At 35.7% G+C, this 18987-nt stretch overlaps 1 protein-coding gene across 3 annotated transcripts in view; it reads right to left on the bottom strand.

Moving 5' to 3' along the window:
- The window catches only part of LOC124641232, a 217263-nt gene that overhangs the window by 69748 nt on the left and 128528 nt on the right, over window positions 1–18987 (bottom strand). The window contains exon 3 of one of the 3 annotated variants that reach the window (XM_047179262.1): window positions 10596–10645. The exons of the other annotated variants lie outside the window; for them this stretch is intronic. The gene's annotated coding sequence lies outside the window, so the exon portion shown is untranslated. The remainder of the gene's footprint in view (window positions 1–10595; window positions 10646–18987) is intronic. 3 annotated transcript variants of the gene reach the window in all.

Below are 18987 nucleotides of genomic sequence, written 5' to 3'. Positions count from 1 at the left end.
ATATACCGTTAATGTCAGAAACAGATGTTTTAGCTCAAAAAAGCGGGTATACGTAAATGTATTTTGTTTACAGTTTATGTACACAGTTGATGAGAAAAGAAAAAAACTTTGTATGACACGATGATTCGACCATTTCTGAGCGCGCTCTGGCTTACACAAAGATATTAAGTATGCATGTACATTTTAATATATGTATATATATTTAATATAAGACATCTATACCTATTTCCCTTTGTTATATGATCTTTGGGACCGTGTGTCTCAAAAGTGAGACAATTTACTATGAGCCAAAGTTCTCGAGTAAAATTCCCAGTTCAAAGGAATTTGTAGCGACTGAAAATCTTTTGCGAAATATGATTTACGTGTTTGAGATCAGAATTTCAGTATTATTTTTTGAAAAATGACGCTTTTTAGTCTTTATAGGTCGCTTGGCGCCTAATAGGATGAAATGATGTGACGTTCAATACGAAATGGTTTATCGATCAATGACTGACTTGAATGATTGATTTGACTGATGATATCAATTCAATTTAATATCTTGTATTCATTGGTTAGATTGTCGAACATTTAGACTAATATTATAAAGCTACAAAATAATCTATTCTAAGTGGGAGGCCTATGTTCAGCAGTGGACGTCCTATGGCTGAGATGATGATGATGAATCTATTCTAATATAACAAAGAGAAAACAAGTTTTTGTTTGTTTGTTTGTACCCTAAACGCACTGAAACTAATGAACCGATTTCAAAAAGTCTTTCACAGTTAGAAAGCTAGGTACTCTCTTACCGGTACGGGCTGTAGTTCCCACGGGAGGCGGGTGAAACGTCAAAAATAGAATGTAACCAGTTCTAATAGTCGGTACTTCCGTCAAAGCCACATTTGCTGGCAAGCTGTTACAACCAAGCTGCAATTATGAATATTTTCATGAACTGCAAATAGCTTTAGAATGATGTTGGCAGTCAAATGTAGCTTGTGGTTTCACCTCATTTGAATGTTAAAATAGTACAGTTAGATTCAAAAGTAGGAGTCGTTACGGGTAGTCAGAAGCCAGTAAGTCTGACACCAGTCTAACCAAGAGGTATTGGGTTGCCCGGGTAACTGGGTTGAGGAGGTCAGGCAGGGCAGTCGCTCCTTGTAAAGCACTGGTACTCAGCTACATCCGGTTAGACTGGAAGCCGACCCCAATATAGTTGGGACAAAGGCTCGGAGGATGATGATGATGATGATGACAGTCAGATTCAAAAGTAGCTGAACAAATCAAAATTTTCAAAACTGCTAAACATCGTGCCGTAGATAATTTTCAAAAATATCCATCTAATGTTTTTGAAGTTTAAGATGTGAACTAAATTGTGGTGTTTGTGTTCTGAAAAAATTATGATTCTTAACGCTATTAGACAGTTTAGATTTTTTTTATTTTTTCAACAACTTTTGACGCTGACCGTACTAAATGTGTGGATAGAAAATAAAAAATAAAAAGGCGTGGTTTATGAAGATAGGGTGTGAGCTAATGAGTGCTGAAAAATTTTGGGTGCTAGTTTTTTTACCAGATTTTATAATGAATGGATAAAGTTACCGCAAAATTTTGAAAATCATGAGTTATTCTATAACGACTAAGGTGATATTAATTATATTTCAAGTAATAGGAAAACTATTCTTTCAACTACTTTTCTATTATCTTTTGATTGATCATTCCTTTGGGAGAATGGGACAACAAAACTCATTTGTTCGAAGCTACCTAGGTCTCCGAAGTTACTTACAGTGATTAAGTCGTTGTAAGAGCATAAACAAATTATAGGTAACAAAAAATTGAATGATTATCCTATTATAACAATGTCCTAAATAGATTTTCTTACGTACTTTGTCTGAAAAGTATTGGAGAGGTCGTGGCAAAGTAACAGCCCTCCGGTTGATCGATCATAAGGTGATCAATGCTTGGCGAGTCCACGGATGGGTATACATCTTATTGAGTTTCTTGCCAGTTCTTTTCCATGAGACCAACTCTTTGGAACCGTGCAACTAGTTTGACGTTTCGAAAAAGCTTTTATAGGCCTATTTGAAATAAAAAAAATTGATTTTGACTTTGACATCTTGTCATAGGAACTTCTTTGTTATTTTGGAAAGCACATTAAATTGGTGGGTCCCAGCAGTCATTTAAGCATCTTTGGCAGTCGTTACGGGTAGTCAGAAGCCAGTCTGACAAACAGTCCAAAAGTTTTTCCTACATAGATGGGTTAAAGAGATCCGATAAGCAATTGCTCCATGTAAAACACGGGTACTCATCTACATCTGGTTAGACTGGAAACCAACCTCAAAAGCTTGAAAAAAAGCTAGACAGATGGTATGCTTTTTAGTCTACACGATCAGCCACGCCCCAGTCTACATTTTGTATGACCGTGCCAAAACAAACAGTGGAAACGCATACAGTTTAAACATTAAGTTAATTTTCTACGGTCATCTGCAAACGTTAAGAGGTCAAAGCCATTCGTTGTAGAACACACTATTTATTTATTCTCTTTGCTTTCAGTGTTTGCAGTTAAATAATTTGCTGTGTTTTAAATTTTCAAAGAGATTTTTTTTAAAAGATTCTAGGATTTGTCTGACGATTTTACATGAATTTATTTGTCAGATTTTGTGGCTTCTGACTACTCATGACTACTTTCAAAGCCTAGTTTTCTCTCAACTTTGTAAGGGTGAATTTCAAATCTAATCAGATGTAGCTGAGTACCAGTGTTTTGCATGGAGCGACTGCCTATCTATCCTCCTAAACCCAGTTTATCCAGGCAGTCCGATGTATCTTAGTCACGACTGCCAAAAATGGATTCCGGGAAACACCAATTTAAAGTGCTTTTCGAAACACGTGCTGTTCTTTGAAATGTAGGTAAATGTAAGTATTTTTTCAGTTTTACTCTACTATTAAAAAAAAAATACCTTTATTAAATACATAAGTAATAGCAAATAGCAAATACCTCAGTAATGTACCCATCAATATTGCTACATAATAAAGTAAAATATCACTACAAAAATAACGAAAAAGCCAATATTTACGAGAGTTCCCTAGTTTGGTGAGCAATCGATCAATTTGCTGTCATCGAGACCAAACAGTTTCGGAGATTGCAACCTAAAGAACAATATATTGTACTCAGCCTATTGTTGAGGAAACTTATTAATTTGCTAGGAAAATAATCAAAGAAAAGTTTGTGAAGAAACTCGGGGAAGTATTACCAATACTTTGCTATTTTTAGTCGTTGTTCTTTCAGAAGAAAGACGTCCATTGCTGAACAGCGGCCCCACCCAAGGTTCGCCACTTTGGTAGATCTTCAGCACCCCGCATCTATTGCTTCCTGGTGATCTTGGTCAGATCGTCCAACCATCTTGTATGAGGCCCACGCTACGTTTCACCACTCAAGAACTTTTCTGTCCCATCGGCCCATTGCCACTTCAGCTTAGAAATTCTTAACTATTTATGATAAGTTGCAATAGAAGTCTATATACCAATAACCAGTGCCGTGATAAAATATGGAGGAACTCATCATGACAAGATGGTCTGACCGCGAGGATTGTTGCTTAAGGCGAGGAAGTGGTCAACAATAATTCCATAACCGGCACGCGCATCTAAGGCGCCAAAAGGGGTCGGAGCGTCTGAGCGGGGCGAGGATAACAATACGCGCGCTAGCTTATAACTAAAAGCCGTAAGCGACAAAATGGTTTTGTAATTTTAATATTTAGAAATGATAATTTAATAAAAATTCCTACTACCATTTTAAAGAGTATGTATATACTCAACTACTAAAAAAGTTAAGAGGCTTAAATCGGTCCCGTTTGCCCATAATATGTGAATCTCTTTTTAAAAAGAGGTATGTTTGATATATTTTTCTCTGTTATAAAAGTTACCTAATCATGTTTCTACAACTAACAAAATAAGGCTTATATCATGAACTTTCAGGTAACCAAGTTGTATTTTGATCCGTTTTGTATTTACTGAGAAAAATTGACATCCTTGGCGCCAAAAATTCCAATTCGTCCTCTTAACCTTGTGATGGATCAACCCATGTGGCTATTAGATAGCTAATTTCTGGAGACTTTTACGTACTACTTTTTGTCCAAATACTTGAAGTAATTGCTTCAGTATAGTTATCGGCACGAATCTTGAGCTTGACCTTCACCTGCGCAGAAGTAATTTATTGGGTCCCTTTTGTGGTATGAAGTGAGGCGCGGGGGCGGGCTAAAGCGGTGATTGGCCCGCAGTGCATCGCGTCATAGCCGTCACTCGGGATTGCTTCTTTGCTAATAAATCACTTCAGCGCAGATGTAGGTTAGAGCTCAAGATTCGTGCCGATAACTATAATCTGGTGTGAAACCTTGGGGAGAATTCACATTAGTGTCTCAAAGGCATCCAAAAAAAATACCGAATCCAGTAGACTTGTTATTGACATGTACAGTTATTAGTTTTCTAGGTATCAAAAAACCTCATTTCGTCAAATATAGTAGGTTTCCAGACCTTGAACAGAGGAAGGGTAGTTACAAGAGAGAAGGGGGGAGGGGTTATAATATAGGTCGGCGTTAATGTACGTCGCACCTTATCTGAAACATTATTTAATTTTGTGACAGCCACATTATTGAGTTCGGTATCGTAATTTGACTTTCATTTTCAAGGCTTTCTCAAGGTTGTGGGGTTATTAGGAGAGGAAAATGAGGACTGCTTGTAACTATAAACTCGCTCTGATTTTGTTGGACTAGCTTTATTCTGCGGTTTGTGCCTTATCTCTTTGCAAACTTTTGTAAAGCTTTTTTTTTTTTAATAGTCAATCCGTAACAATTTTGACATTAATGATTTCTAAAGTATCTATTGCTTTCTAAAACACGCGTTCATTGTCATCAGATCCGTCAACGAGTGTCAACCATTCAGGTTTTGAGCAATGGAAAACCACGTTATTTGATTTGTAAAATGCAACAACGAAAGAAAGTTTATAATATCGTAGTCTGAAATTAGCTTTAGGCTTTATATTCTTCACTTTCCTATCTCCGCATTCTATTTGCCTCATCAACTCCACACGCTATTCTCGCCAAAGAAACACAACTCTAGCCTCATATTTTCCTCCATTTTGTCCGACAAGAAAAATATTAACATACAATTACGATATTTCAGGAAAGAAAAGCTTTTTCACATAGTCTTATGAACACTATCTATTAATATCACTTAGGACAAAAAAGTCGGGTAGAAACAAGTATGACTTATGCGACGTTCCTATTGTCAGCACTGTCCCTTACATTATTTATCTGTCCTTGCTGGGTGGAAAAACCGATTAAGTGCGAGTCGGAGTGCGTGCGACGGGTTCCCGTGGTTTCAACCGTGTCCTGAAGGGAATTTTTTCCCGTAGGTTTATAGACAAAACTAGCTTTTGCCCGCAACTTCGTTCGCGTGGAATAGTGACTACCAGCAGATTTTTGATTTGACCAATAGATGGCGCTATATGTGCGGAATATTTTTTTTTTTTTTTTTTTTTTTGTAATAAAAACTATCCTATGTCCTTTCCCAAGTTTCAAACTATGTCTGTACCAAATTTCACACAAATCGGTTCAGTAGTTTAGGCGTGAAGAAAAGACAGACAGACAGACAGAGTTACTTTCGCATTTATAATATTAGTGTCCGGAATAATTTTATTTTTATTTTTTTTGTAATAAAAACTATCCTATGTCCTTTCTCAAGTTTCAAACTATGTCTGTACCAAATTTCACACAAATCGGTTCAGTAGTTTAGGCGTGAAGAAAAGACAGACAGACAGACAGACAGACAGAAAGACAGACAGACAGACAGACAGAGTTACTTTCGCATTTATAATATTAGTTTGGATATACTCAGGGATATTTGTAGCTTCCCTACGGGAAAGACTTTTCATATCGTTTCGGTAGTTTCGGAGCCTTTAGGGTACAAAAGTAAAAACAAAAAAAAAACATTATAATATTATGTTAGTGTAAAAAACAGCAAAAAAAACTACTTTGTTGTATGGGAGTCCCGTAAATCATTTATTTAATTAATTATATGTGGTTATAACAGCAATAATAATAACACTTTATCTGTAAAAATTTTAACTGTCTATCACGGTTCACGAAACCTTTCCTAGTGACAGACGGTCTTAGCAAAAGGTCCCGTTTTTCCCTTTTGGTACGGAACTCTAAAAATAGGGGTTGGAACTACCCTAGGGCGTTTATGGGGAAATCATAACCTCCCTTTACGTTGCAGTCGGTTGTAACTACCCTTTAGGGAGCCATTTTAAGTCTCGGATGTTTTTAGACAATTTTGTGGGGTTCCTTAAATTTTCGAATTTGATTGGTGTTTTTTGGATTGTCTTAAGGGTGCTGTTAATATTGTGGGGTAGTCGTTAAGGGTAGATTTTAATTACTGATTGCTTTCTTTAGATTTGTGGTTATATAAAGATGTTGAATTGAATAATGGTTATTGCCCAGTGTTAACTCATTGTTAGAACAAGTGAAATTCTTTACATACATATCTTGGCTTTTCCACCCGAGTCCCGAAAGAGCTATTTACCCTCACTTGGAGAAAAGGTAGCCTGTGTATCATTCTTATATGCTATATTACTGGCAAGTTTTATCAAAATTAGTTTCAGTAGTTTTATCGTGAAAGAGTATCAAACATACCCACATGCCTACCACATTTGTACCTACACAAAGTTTCGCATTTATTATATTACTAGGATGAAGTGGGAAAAAATATCTTTCATAAAGAGACGACTTTAGATTATTAATACAAAAATTCGACTCGATTGGCTTACAACTAAATTTATCAAAATGTGAAATCTTCATCCCTGATAACAACCAACAAGTCTTTTCGAAATTCCAATCCATAGCTCCAAATTTGACAGTACTAGAAAAAAGTTCCCTTCGCCTCCTGGGATCACCTATTCTCGATGAGTCCTTCACCAGTTATATTAACGAGAAAATTCAAAATTTTAATGATGTTTCAGAGAGATTATACAAAATCAGTATACATTCGGCCTTCACTTTGATTCGGTACTGTTGTTTTGGACCAAAATTTACTTATATTCTTCGCTCCTCACATATATGGAAGCACCCACAAGTTTTGGACAAAGTTGACCAAATTATCAGATGCACCCTCACCTCCATCCTCAATGTGGCCTTGGACGATCGAGCCTGGCAGCAAGCTGCACTCCCAATACGCATGGGAGGTCTCGGCGTCCGCAAAATTTCAAGTGTTAGTTTACCGGCATTCCTCTCCTCGGTTCACAGTACTGATACATTAACCAGAAAGATATTGTCGTCTTCTGCACTGGTTGATGTTGAAGTACCGTGTTTGACCGACGCGCTGGATGCCTGGAAAATGGCTACTCCCAATACGGATTTGCCCGGCAACCGCTGCTCTCAGAGACAATGGGACGGGCCGCTCTGTAGCACTATACGGAATAATCTATTAAATACGTGTAATAGTGCTGCTGAGCGTGCCCGTTTGTTGGCTGTGGGAGAGTGGGAGTCGGGCCTCTGGTTACAGGCGATCCCGTCATCTAGCATAGGCACTATGCTGGATGACACAACGTTCCGCATCGCTACATGCTTACGGTTAGGCGCTCCCTGTGTTGCCCCGCATCGCTGCCATTGCGGTGAAGCCGTCGACAGCTTCGGGCACCATGGTCTGTCGTGCTGCAGAAGTGCTGGTCGTATTGCACGGCATGCCAGCATTAACGACATTATCCGTCGTGCTCTTTCCACCGCCGGCGTGCCAGCCGTGTTAGAGCCTAATGGACTGGTACGTGACGATGGAAAGAGGCCAGATGGTATGACGTTGTTGCCATGGAAGTTGGGTAGGCCCTTGGTGTGGGATGCAACGTGCGTCGACACCCTGGCGCCATCGCATCTTCCCTGCACGGCAGGTCATGCTGGTGCGGCTGCTGCTTCTGCAGAGACCACCAAGCGGCGCAAGTATAGTAACCTTATTGGGAACTATACTTTTGAGCCATTTGGGGTCGAAACGCTCGGACCATGGGGCCCGAGTACGCGGTTACTTTATAAGGACATCGCGAAAAGGCTTGTCGACGCTTCGCGTGACCAGAGGGCTGGCTTATTCTTCGGACAAAGAATTAGCATTGCCATTCAACGTGGCAATGCAGCCAGTCTTCTGGGCACGTTTCCGGAGGACAGTGATGCGGAGGAATACTTCGACGCCTGATCGATGCTCTTTTTATATATTTTATGTTTATATATATTTTGTATATAGTATTTTATTTTTAGTTTTGTTTAAAAATAAGTAGTTTAAGTTTGTATATATGTATAGTGTGTACATTGTAGAAATAGATTATAAAAATAAACCACAACATAAAGAGACCCTTATGTTAAAAATAACTTTACCTAAACCAAATTCTGTACACACATCGATCAAATAAAATCAACAAAATATTCACCCCTTTTCACCCTAATATAATAAAAATAAGAATTCAACGACCAAAACTTATTCATCCCTAAAAATGGAAACCAAATATCGAATATAATAAGAAACATCTATACTAATATTATAAAGCTGAAGAGTTTGTTTGTTTGTTTGAACGCGCTAATCTCAGGAATTACTAGTCCAATTTGAAAAAACCGGCCAAGTGCGAGTCGGACTCGTGCACGAAGGGTTCCGTAAATTACAGTTAAATCAACCTATCTCAAAAACTATAAGAGATACTTTGATCAAACCAAAAATCGTTGAAAGAGTTAATTAGCATGCATCACCTCTATTTTTTTTAGAATTTTATACCCCGCAGTTATAAAAATAGAGGGGGGGGGACATACTTTTTACGACTTTGAGAGCTGATATCTCAAAAACCGTTCACTTTAAGAAAAATGTTTTTTAGAAAACTTTATATCATTTTAAAAGACCTTTCCATTGATACCCCACACGGGTATGTACATCGAAAAAAAAAATTTCATCCCTCAGTTACATGTATGGGGGGCCCCACCCCCAATTCTTTTTTTTACTATTTAGTGTCATATTTTTGTAGCGGTTTATACAACACATATTCCCATCAAATTTCATCACTGTAGTACTTATAGTTTCCGAGTAAATCGGCTGTGACAGACGGACAGACGGACAGACGGACAGACGGACATGACGAAACTATAAGGGTTCCGTTTTTGCCATTTTGGCTACGGAACCCTAAAAATGATTTCAGTGTTAGATAGCCCATTAATAGAGAAAGGCTTTTTATTCGGGTTCATACGGAGGTTTCCACGGGATGCAGGTGACACCACTGGCAGAAGCTAGTAAATATATCTATACTAATATTATAAAGAGGAAACCTTTGTTTGGTTGTAATGGATAAACTCAAAAACTACTAGACCGATTTTAAATGTTCTTTCACCGTTAGAAAGCTATATTATCTGCGAGTAACATAGGCTATATTTTATCCCGGTGCAGGCAGTAGCTCCCACGGGACACGGGTGAAACTGCGGGAAAACGGCTAGTAAATAAATAAAGAGAAAAGATTGTTTATATTTGAAACGAATATCATATAAAAAATCAAATTACAGAAAACGATCAAGCCAAAAAGTAAAGTACCAGGATAGCTTAACATACACAAAATAAATGCCTAGGAACGCGGGCAAACCGCATGAAAACGGCTAGTTTATATCAAAATATAAAAAAAAACCTAACACCCTTTGCCGGATAGAATTCGGTTTCATTCGTTTTTATCCGGATAATCTTGAAAAATGCGACTTGTGTACCCGGTTATGGCGGATAATATCAGGGAAAGCCTATGGTGACATTGATTTTGACGAAGATGTTGTAATGATGTATTTCGGGGTTCGACAATGTATGCCATGGTTGGCAAGGGTGCTAGAGGAATCAAAAACTTTGGGGGAAAAACTATGTGATAGTTCTGGTCTATGTGTAGTCTATGTCCTATCTGGCTCTATGTTTTGTAGGTAGTTACTGTAAATTTTTGTTAGACTTTCTGAATCACTGAATTAACTTTGTTGAAAGTTGAAAAGATTCGTAGAGACTATACAGTGCACAGTGGTCACAAAATATTTGAAGATTGGTTTTTACCAATACCAAGACAAAAAAAAATATTACTTAATGTGAAATTGAAAACCTAAAGACAACCCTCCTTTTTATGAATCTTTACATTGTAATGTTTTTTTCCTAAATATAGACTACACAGGGTCTGTGTAGTCTTAGTTATTAAAAAAAGCTAAAACCAAAATATATAAAGGTAGTGCCCACGTTCCAAAAATCCCCTTAGGGTGTTTTATTAACAGCCGAGCATACTCGTAGCTAGAAATTGAGAAATTGATACCAAAAACTGAGTTGTCGGTATACTAGAAACTATGGGTGCATTGAAAACCCTTACTTCTGTCTGTGGTTAAGACCAGTTCATAGAACTAGGGTTTATTTCGAATATCAGCATTCTTCTTTCCTCTATTCTTTTACTGTAAACAGACGACGAGAATAATTTCGTTCTCAAAATTTTCTGTCAAAAATTCAAAAAGCTATTTACTTATAATTACCTACCTATTTTATTTTTTATGGGAAAATGAAAAGATAAATCATATTATCATAACCAGATATAAAAATGGTACCTTAATGATAAGACCGGATTTTTACTGCCATCTTTCATTATAAACCGTACCTGAAAAAAAAAAAACAAAACTCAAATTAATCTTATTGCGGTTATCACATTTTTTTATAAAAAAACATTTCATGATAATATTATTTATTAAAATTGTGTGGAAAGAAAGCATAGTATTTATTAAAAATTAGCCGTTTTCCCGTGGTTTCACTCGCATCAAGTTGGAACTACTAGCCGTACCGGGATAAAGTATAGGTAGCCTATGATACTCAAGAATAGTCTTGCTGGAACTTTCTTAGTAAAAGAATGTGTCAAATCCGTTCAGTAGTTTCGCAGTCTTGGAGGTACAAACAAACACAACAAAATTACCTTTGATTTCTGACACTTACGCTAATATTAGACATTAATAAAACTACTTTTATATTAATATAACTGCGCTAAAAGCCGTAAAAGTAGTTTTATTTTAAAGTTACCTTTTTTATTTTATTAGCATAAATTAAAATTGGGAAAAGGCTCGGGAGAAAAAAAAAAACATAGATTAAAATTATAGAATCCAAAAATATTTCATATTGTTTTTAATAAAAAATGCTTCAATATTTGCTAAAATAAAAAGGCTCTCTTTTTAAATAAATATAATACTTTTGTCCACATATGAACACGGAATGTACAATGGTGGACTTAACGCCTAAGGCTTCCTCGTTCACCTTTGAGCGGTAGAAATAAAATTATATACGAGTATGTGTCAGTTGCAAGAGTTTATATTTAGTTTTAAACACACACAAAACGTGCAAAATGTACTAAAACATCATGAGGGTTAAAGTTTGTAGATATGTTTGTTCGTTCTTTACGTAAAAGGGTAATCGTGCTACTTTCATCTAAGTGTGCGAATTAGATTTGAACAGATGTGTGCAACCAGTTGGATGGTTCGAAAGAGCTTTCATGGGTCTATTTGAAATAAACAAAAATTACTTTTGACTTTGACTTTGACGCGGATAAATCAGCAGCCAGTTGCTAGTAGGTATATTATTATTTTGCAGTTGGATTGTAAAATCCGCCACATTACATTACACATTACGTCTAGCAGTTATAATTAAAGCAGGGACGTTTTGGAATGGCAACTATAATAGGAATGAATATGCAATGGCTAGAGCCCGATGTGTGGATACACCTAGTTCCAGCCGATATGACTAGTTCTAACCAGATAAAAGAATAAAACTATGTTAGCTAGTATGTTAGCTATGCTTATATTACTAGCTGGCTACACCAAGCTTTAGACAGCTAGAACTAGGTGTAACCGAGCTTTAGCCGTAACATATGCATATAGGTACAAACGAATATATTAAATTATACAATCTGACTGCGACATAGATATACATATTTTGAAGCTGAAATCCGCAAAAATATTAACGTTTTAATTCAAGTAGCAAAGCTGGTGACAAAAATAAATATTATTACGAACACAAATCTTCCTGGAGACGCAATTATGATTATTATCATAACAGTGGGGATAAAATGTTGAGGGAATAATGACTTGTTCACATGGAATGAGTGTTCTATGATTCTATTGAGGAAAAATATTTGTTTTCTATTTTGAGACCAATTAATGACCGTAATGGATAATATGTTTTTCTTTAAAATAACCTTTTGTTTACTGTTTTTTCTTTTTTCTTTGTAATAATACTAACATAATTTTGTAGTTACTAGAATAGGGTAGTGTCCAGGGTCGAAATAATGAAATAATATTTAGTCCGCTTTTTAGATAATCAAAAAATATTGGATACGTATTTTTTCTTTTTTTAATTAAACATAAAATGACAAAGATAATACACTTCAAAAATTAGGAGTCTTTTACGTCACAGTGTCCTGAAAATTGTAGCAACTTGTGACGTCACACTCAACTTTAACACGCTATATCTTAACAAGTTCTGATCCAATTTAAAAAAGAAAAAATACGTATCGCTTAATTTTGGACAATCTACAAGACGGACTATAGTTCGGCCATTCAGAGAATGCGTTCCTGACACGTCGCGATTGAACTGACGACGTAACTACATTCATTGATTATTGATATAATAATGTTGTTTTAATGCTCCTCAATTGTTAAAACGGTAAACAACCAGCAAAAATATTTTTATCGTAACTGCAACGCCATTGCAAAGTTACGTCGTCAGTTCAATCGCGACGTGTCAGGAACGCATTCTCTGAATGGCCGAACTATAATTATTATTTTTTAGGAAACTAGCCTATTGAGTGTTCGACTCCGAATACCTATTTTTAATCCTAACTAGTGTGAATTAGCAAAATCAATTAATTAATCATTCCCTCTCATTTAAATTAATTATAGTGTTTTGTGTCGATAGAATTTAGAGGGTACGATGGGGTTGATATATCCATGTGGATAAAAACCCCGAATTAAATAAATAAAGTAAAAAAAAAAAAAATCCTAACTAGTGCGGTTTCACCCGCGTCCCGTGGTAACTATTTCCCATAGCAAGGTAAATATAGCCTTTGTTAATTGGGAAGAGTGTAGCTTTCCAACAGTGATAGATTTTTTTAAATCGGTCCAGTAGTTTTTGATGTTATCCATTACAAACAAACAATTTATTTTTCCTTTTTATAATAATATATTAGTGTTAGTATATTACTATTAATATAGATTGATTGAACTAAATGCATCACATAAACTTTATTTAAAAATAAATAGTATTAATAAAACCAGACAAGCAAAATTTTCACAACAGTTACTAGTCACGTAAATCCTCAGAAAAATCTATGGCCGCCATTACCCCATAGTAATGGGGAGCCATGGCAAACAAGCCCCCATGCCGTGAGTGTGTGAACGTTACAATGGGATGCCAGACAGCAGTTTAAGTGTATACGAGAACGTAGAATATAGAAAGAAGGTTTTCATATGTGGTGGGTGAAATTGCATTTTATAACTAAACCAAGATTGTTACACAAAACGTGTTAGTGTTAATTAAGAAAATAGTGGTATTAAGATTTTTTTGTAATTTTTTTTTTATAATTTTTTTTTTCAAAGTTTTCCTCTTTATAATATTAGTGTTTTCACATTTCAATTAAAAAATATTTTTTTCAGGATTTTTTTTTTGTTTGTACCCCATACGCTCCGAAACTACTGAATTAATAAAATTCTAAAAATTATTTGACTACTAGAAAGCTACACTTTTCTCGAGTAGCATAGGGTATATTTTATCCAGGTACGAGTAGTGGGTCCCATAGTAATGGGGAGCCATGGAAAACAAGCCCCCATGGCGTGAGTGCGTAGGAACAAAACGTTACAATGGCGAAATGTTCCCCTTTCAACGGGGTGCCAAACAGCGTTAAGAGTACACAAGAAAGTATGGAATGTAGGAGGTTTTTATGTGATGGTGTGGGTAGAATTGTATTCTTGTATTTACTTTTGATTAAAATAAAAATCTTGTGGAACGATGACATAAGTTTTTTTTTTTGTTGTAATTTTAATAAAATTAAAGGATTACCAATAATTATTTAGAAAAGTTGGTATTAATGAAAACTTCATAACATATTTTCATAAAAAAAATAAATATCTACGTAGATTTAATGATGCCAAAATATCAAAAGTAAATGTATCATTATTTAGTTTTAGCCATCTAAAAAGGACTTATTATTTACGGACCGAAATTACGCGAATGTTATTAAATTACCTAAACTAAAACTAAATAACAAAAAAAATAGAAAATACTTACTAATAATATTTCCAAAAACCTGAAGACTATCACTAACAAAATAATGCTCAATATTTTACTCATTCTCAAAGCTTATTGCGTCTGGACAAGCCATAATCCACTTATTGTGTAACCCAACCAATTTGCAAAGAACTCTTGTCGTAAGGCAAATTTAATATTCCCCATACAAGTTTTAGGACACGAATAAAATATCAGGGTTCTCCTTAAACTGGTCGTGTGTTGTCGAATATATATTTTAGATACTTTGACGTAACTTTGACAGATCGGTTACTTACTATGTTATTTATGTATTTTCTGTGGAAATTATTCAAAAACTAACGTGTGCTGTGTGTTTGTTTTTCGTGGAAGATGTGGTAGCAGAGTATAAGAATATAAAATAATATCATTATAAAATAAACTTTGTGTTAATATTCGGATTTTCTGCGAATTTTGTCTGATATAATTTTAGCATATAATTTTATATCAATGTTATTTTGATATGCAGAGTAAGTCTGCTATAAATAAATGAATCAAAAATAAAATGCTTATTAAAATAATTTGATTAATTAACACTTTTCACGTCAAAAATTAATAGTAAAAAATCTTAAGCCATATCTGTTCAGAAGCAGAATTGAATTGAATTGAATTAAATAAAAATAATAAAAAAAAACCGACAGGCTCAGCTAGTATTAATATAATACAATTTAAAATTGTGCTGCATCCTAGTGCATATATATTTTTTTAATTATTCATCTTTAAAAATATTTTATCCTTGACCCTAATTCACTGCAAAGCAGTGTAAATCACATACAAACTGACTGTCATTAGTTTGTTAGTTAGAAAGACAACGACGATACATCAAGCACGCGTGCCACTGACAGCGATGCAAAAGATTAATAGCATCGCTTTCAATGGTAGACACCTTTATCTCTAGTAGTTGGATCGCGGTTTTGTGCGTGTTTTCATTAACTTTACAAGAAAGAAAATACTTAATAATCCCTTAATAGGTTAAGAATTTCTTAATGAGTACCAAATTAGGCGTTTTCTCGCGGTTTCACCCGTGACTCGAAGGACTGCCCGTACTTGAATAAAATATAGCCTGTCATTTGGGACGAATGTAGTTTCCAACTGTGAAAGATTTTGTACAATCGGTGCCGTAGTTTCGGAGCGTTTAGGGTACAGACAAACCAAATGTGTCCTTATTATTATATTAGTACAAAAATAGCTACAGATAAGTAACTGCCTCGCGGTTTTATGCGCTTCTTCATTAACTTTTCGAATAAGGTACAATTAATTTCAAGATTTCTTAATACCAAATCACACTTCTACTAATACGTATATTATACGCGCGAAAGTTTTTATGGCTGTCATAGATATGTGTCCCTCAATTATGTAAAAATTACGACTAACAACTAATCGTTGTAATGTGCGCTCTGCCATTCATCTGAATACTGAGTTGCGAGCCCGATAACTTGCCAGCCGCTTAAAAGTTTGCAGTGTATGGCTCCTAAAGTTATCTAAAAAGAATTTGAACTCTCGATTATGTATGTATCGATTAATATTCGAGGTGATTGCCAAGATAGATCATTACTCATTACACAGCTATTTCAGATCTGAATGACTGGTCAAATGCTTTGAACCTGGTCCAAAATCTGATAGCAACAGCTGATTGATCACGATGGATTCAATGGTCTTCTAAAATAATATTAAATTGGCGTCTATAGAAATATTTGTTTAGGAGTTGTTTAGTGGTTTTTAGAATGAAATCGAAATGGTTTATTTGACGATATCAGTCTTCTGGTGGCCTAGTGGGTAAAGCACCAACCGTGAGGGCGTGTGCTCGATTCCAGTTCTGCAGTGTGATTCTATAAGACTTCACTCTAAACTTCGCATCAGAATCCGCCGTGAGTTACTACAATAGCGCTACTCTTGCGAGCGTGTTTGCGAGTTGAACTAAATTAAACTCGAGATTTTGACAGATAAAGTATGAGATGACTTTTAGAACGTTTTGAACCGAATGTGAAGTGAGAGTGAATAGCGAAGACTGAATTTTATAGAATCGACGTACTGGTAAGTACCAATGCAACTTTTCTAAGTTTGTATGTACTAATACTAATATTTCTTGGCCACCAATGGCTAATTGTAGGAAAACATTTCGAGGAAATCTGGACTGTAAAGTCTGAAAGCACCAACTCGCATTGAGCAAGCGTGGTGATTAACACTCAATCCTTCTCTGTGGCAGCCGTGGGACGATAAAAAGGCTAGTGATAATAATAACAGACTATTTGAGTCTAGTCGGGCTTTGGTATAGTCACTCGAGTTACCGCGGCCCTGGTACATAAAGGGCTACAGAAGGAACATGGTGAGTTTTAATCTGTAAGAGTCTGACATACCCTTCCGTTTCACCTGCAGACGGAGTGGAAAATAATCGGATTATTTTGTTTCCAGTATCGGATTGCCCGACTCACTGAGTTGAGGAGGTCAGATAGGCAGTCGCTTCATGTAAAGCATTGGTGCTGGTCCAACATAGTTGAAAAAAGGCCGGACAGATGATGATGAATTTTTAAACTCTTAGAAAGAAGCCTTTGAAAAAAGATTTTTGTATTACGTAATTCATTTTCAGTAAGTACCTTATGTATCTTATTAATACAGTTATTACTGGTTTTTATAGACTCATAAATTAATAAAAAAAATGCTTGTAGATAGAACTTTAATACAATTACTAGCAGGTGGCCAATTTGGTTTGATCAAATAGTCTGGATACTTTGAAAGTTATTCTATTTGGATTTCAATAAAACCTGAAGTTTGGTAGTCTGGGATCTCCCTTAATTTGTTGGTATGTATAACATAAGTTTGGGTCAGGGTTAATTAGCATTCTTTATAATTTTCAGGGATGTAGAAGAGACTATGCTCCATTTGATTAGGCACATTTCTGAAGGTTAAAGGTTAAGGTAGGTAATCTTGATAAGACATTTACAAAAATACATGTTAAACAAGTAAAACAACTGCTTAAAATAATGATTAAATTGATCAAATAAGTCATTATTATATCTAATCCCTTTATTTTTTAGTCAAAAAATATTTTTAAACAGCGTTTTTAAACAAAAAGTTATATAAAGATTGTTTATATTGAGGTTTTATTTTCCTGTAGGTGTTATACCCTGAGGAATTACAACCACTCCATAATCCATTTTCTATATCAATTTCTTATTAATTACATTGGAAGAGTAAAAAGGAAATAACTGCCATATTATTACTCGAAGAAAAATAAACTTACTTACATCTTTCTAAAAACTACGTCCCCATTAAAAAAATGGCACACCAAAATATCCTCTTCTGAAACCATTTTGTCGGGCAAGTGCAGAAATATTCAAACTGTCTGTCTGCATCTCATTAGAGACAAATGAGTTGCTGACTCGATCTCTGTGACCGTCTGATTGCAAGGGTTCAACATTTTCAGTTAGAACTTGAATATTCTGACTTAATTTCTGATTTTGTGAATTCTGAAGAGTGGTATGTAGACTGAAGTCTATAGTCTGTTGATTAAACGTTTTCTGTTATGTAAGGTCATCATTTGCTAAGCCTTTTCCCAACTATGTTGGGGTTGGCTTCTAATGTAACTGAGTACCAGAGTTTTACATGGAGCGACTGCCCATCTGACCTCCTCAACCCAGTTACCCGGGCAACCCGATACCCCTTGGCTAGACTGGTGTCCGACTTACTAGCTTCTGACTAACCCCTTGGTAAGACTGGTTGTTACACTTTTCGGCTTCTGACTTCAATTTTAATTCATCATCATTGGTCTACACTTTTCCCCATTATGTTGGGGTCGGTTTACAGTCTAACTGGGAGCAGCTGAGAAGGTACCAGAGCTTTACAAGGAGCGGCTCACTCTCTCTCTGACTCGCAAAGTAACTCCTGTGAAAAATGTTCATATGACATTGGGAGCCAAAAGTTTAACGTACTTTCCAAAATACGGAGTAACTGTTCGAGATAAGATGTTCCGCGCCAAGAGTTTCTTTTGTTCGATCGACCCGTACGGCTGTTACTCAGGCACGAACTCACTCTAAACTTTCAAAATATCTTAAAAGATAGCTTCCAGCATAAAAATTTCATGAAAATAGTTTAATTAGATTACCCACACTCTAGCGTGCACCTTTGCAAACAAACTTAATTATGTGGTTGTGAAACAAACAAGATAGTTGAGTTCACAGCGTACCTATATTTTTCGTTATGGAGTTACAACTCTCAGAGAGAGTCCCTATTTGCAGTTTGAAAAGTTTTTTTTTTATACCTAGGTAGGTTTCCCTGTGTTCCCACAGTTGCATCCGTAGTCTGAAGGAACTACTAAATAGATTGAGCAATTCTGCAGTAAAAGAATAACAAACAATCATACACGCAAACCAACTTTCGCTAGAAATTATGATAAGAATTTTCGATTGCAAAGAACATTACAATATGTTTATGTCTTTATTCAAAATACATCTTATATCTGATGTAATTGACAAGGTTTCATCATCATCATCATCATCATCTCAGCCATAGGACGTCCACTGCTGAACATAGGCCTCCCCCTTAGATCTCCACAGATACCTGTTGGAGGCGACAAGGTTTCGGATGGCTGTAAATATAAGAATATTTATATTTGTTCATAGTTTTATCCGATATCAAGAAGTATCCTAAGTAAAAATACAA

The sequence above is a fragment of the Helicoverpa zea genome, chromosome 22 (genome assembly GCF_022581195.2).
Source record: "Helicoverpa zea isolate HzStark_Cry1AcR chromosome 22, ilHelZeax1.1, whole genome shotgun sequence".
Taxonomy (NCBI): Eukaryota; Metazoa; Arthropoda; class Insecta; order Lepidoptera; family Noctuidae; genus Helicoverpa; species Helicoverpa zea.
This window is presented reverse-complemented; position numbering and strand designations above follow the sequence as displayed.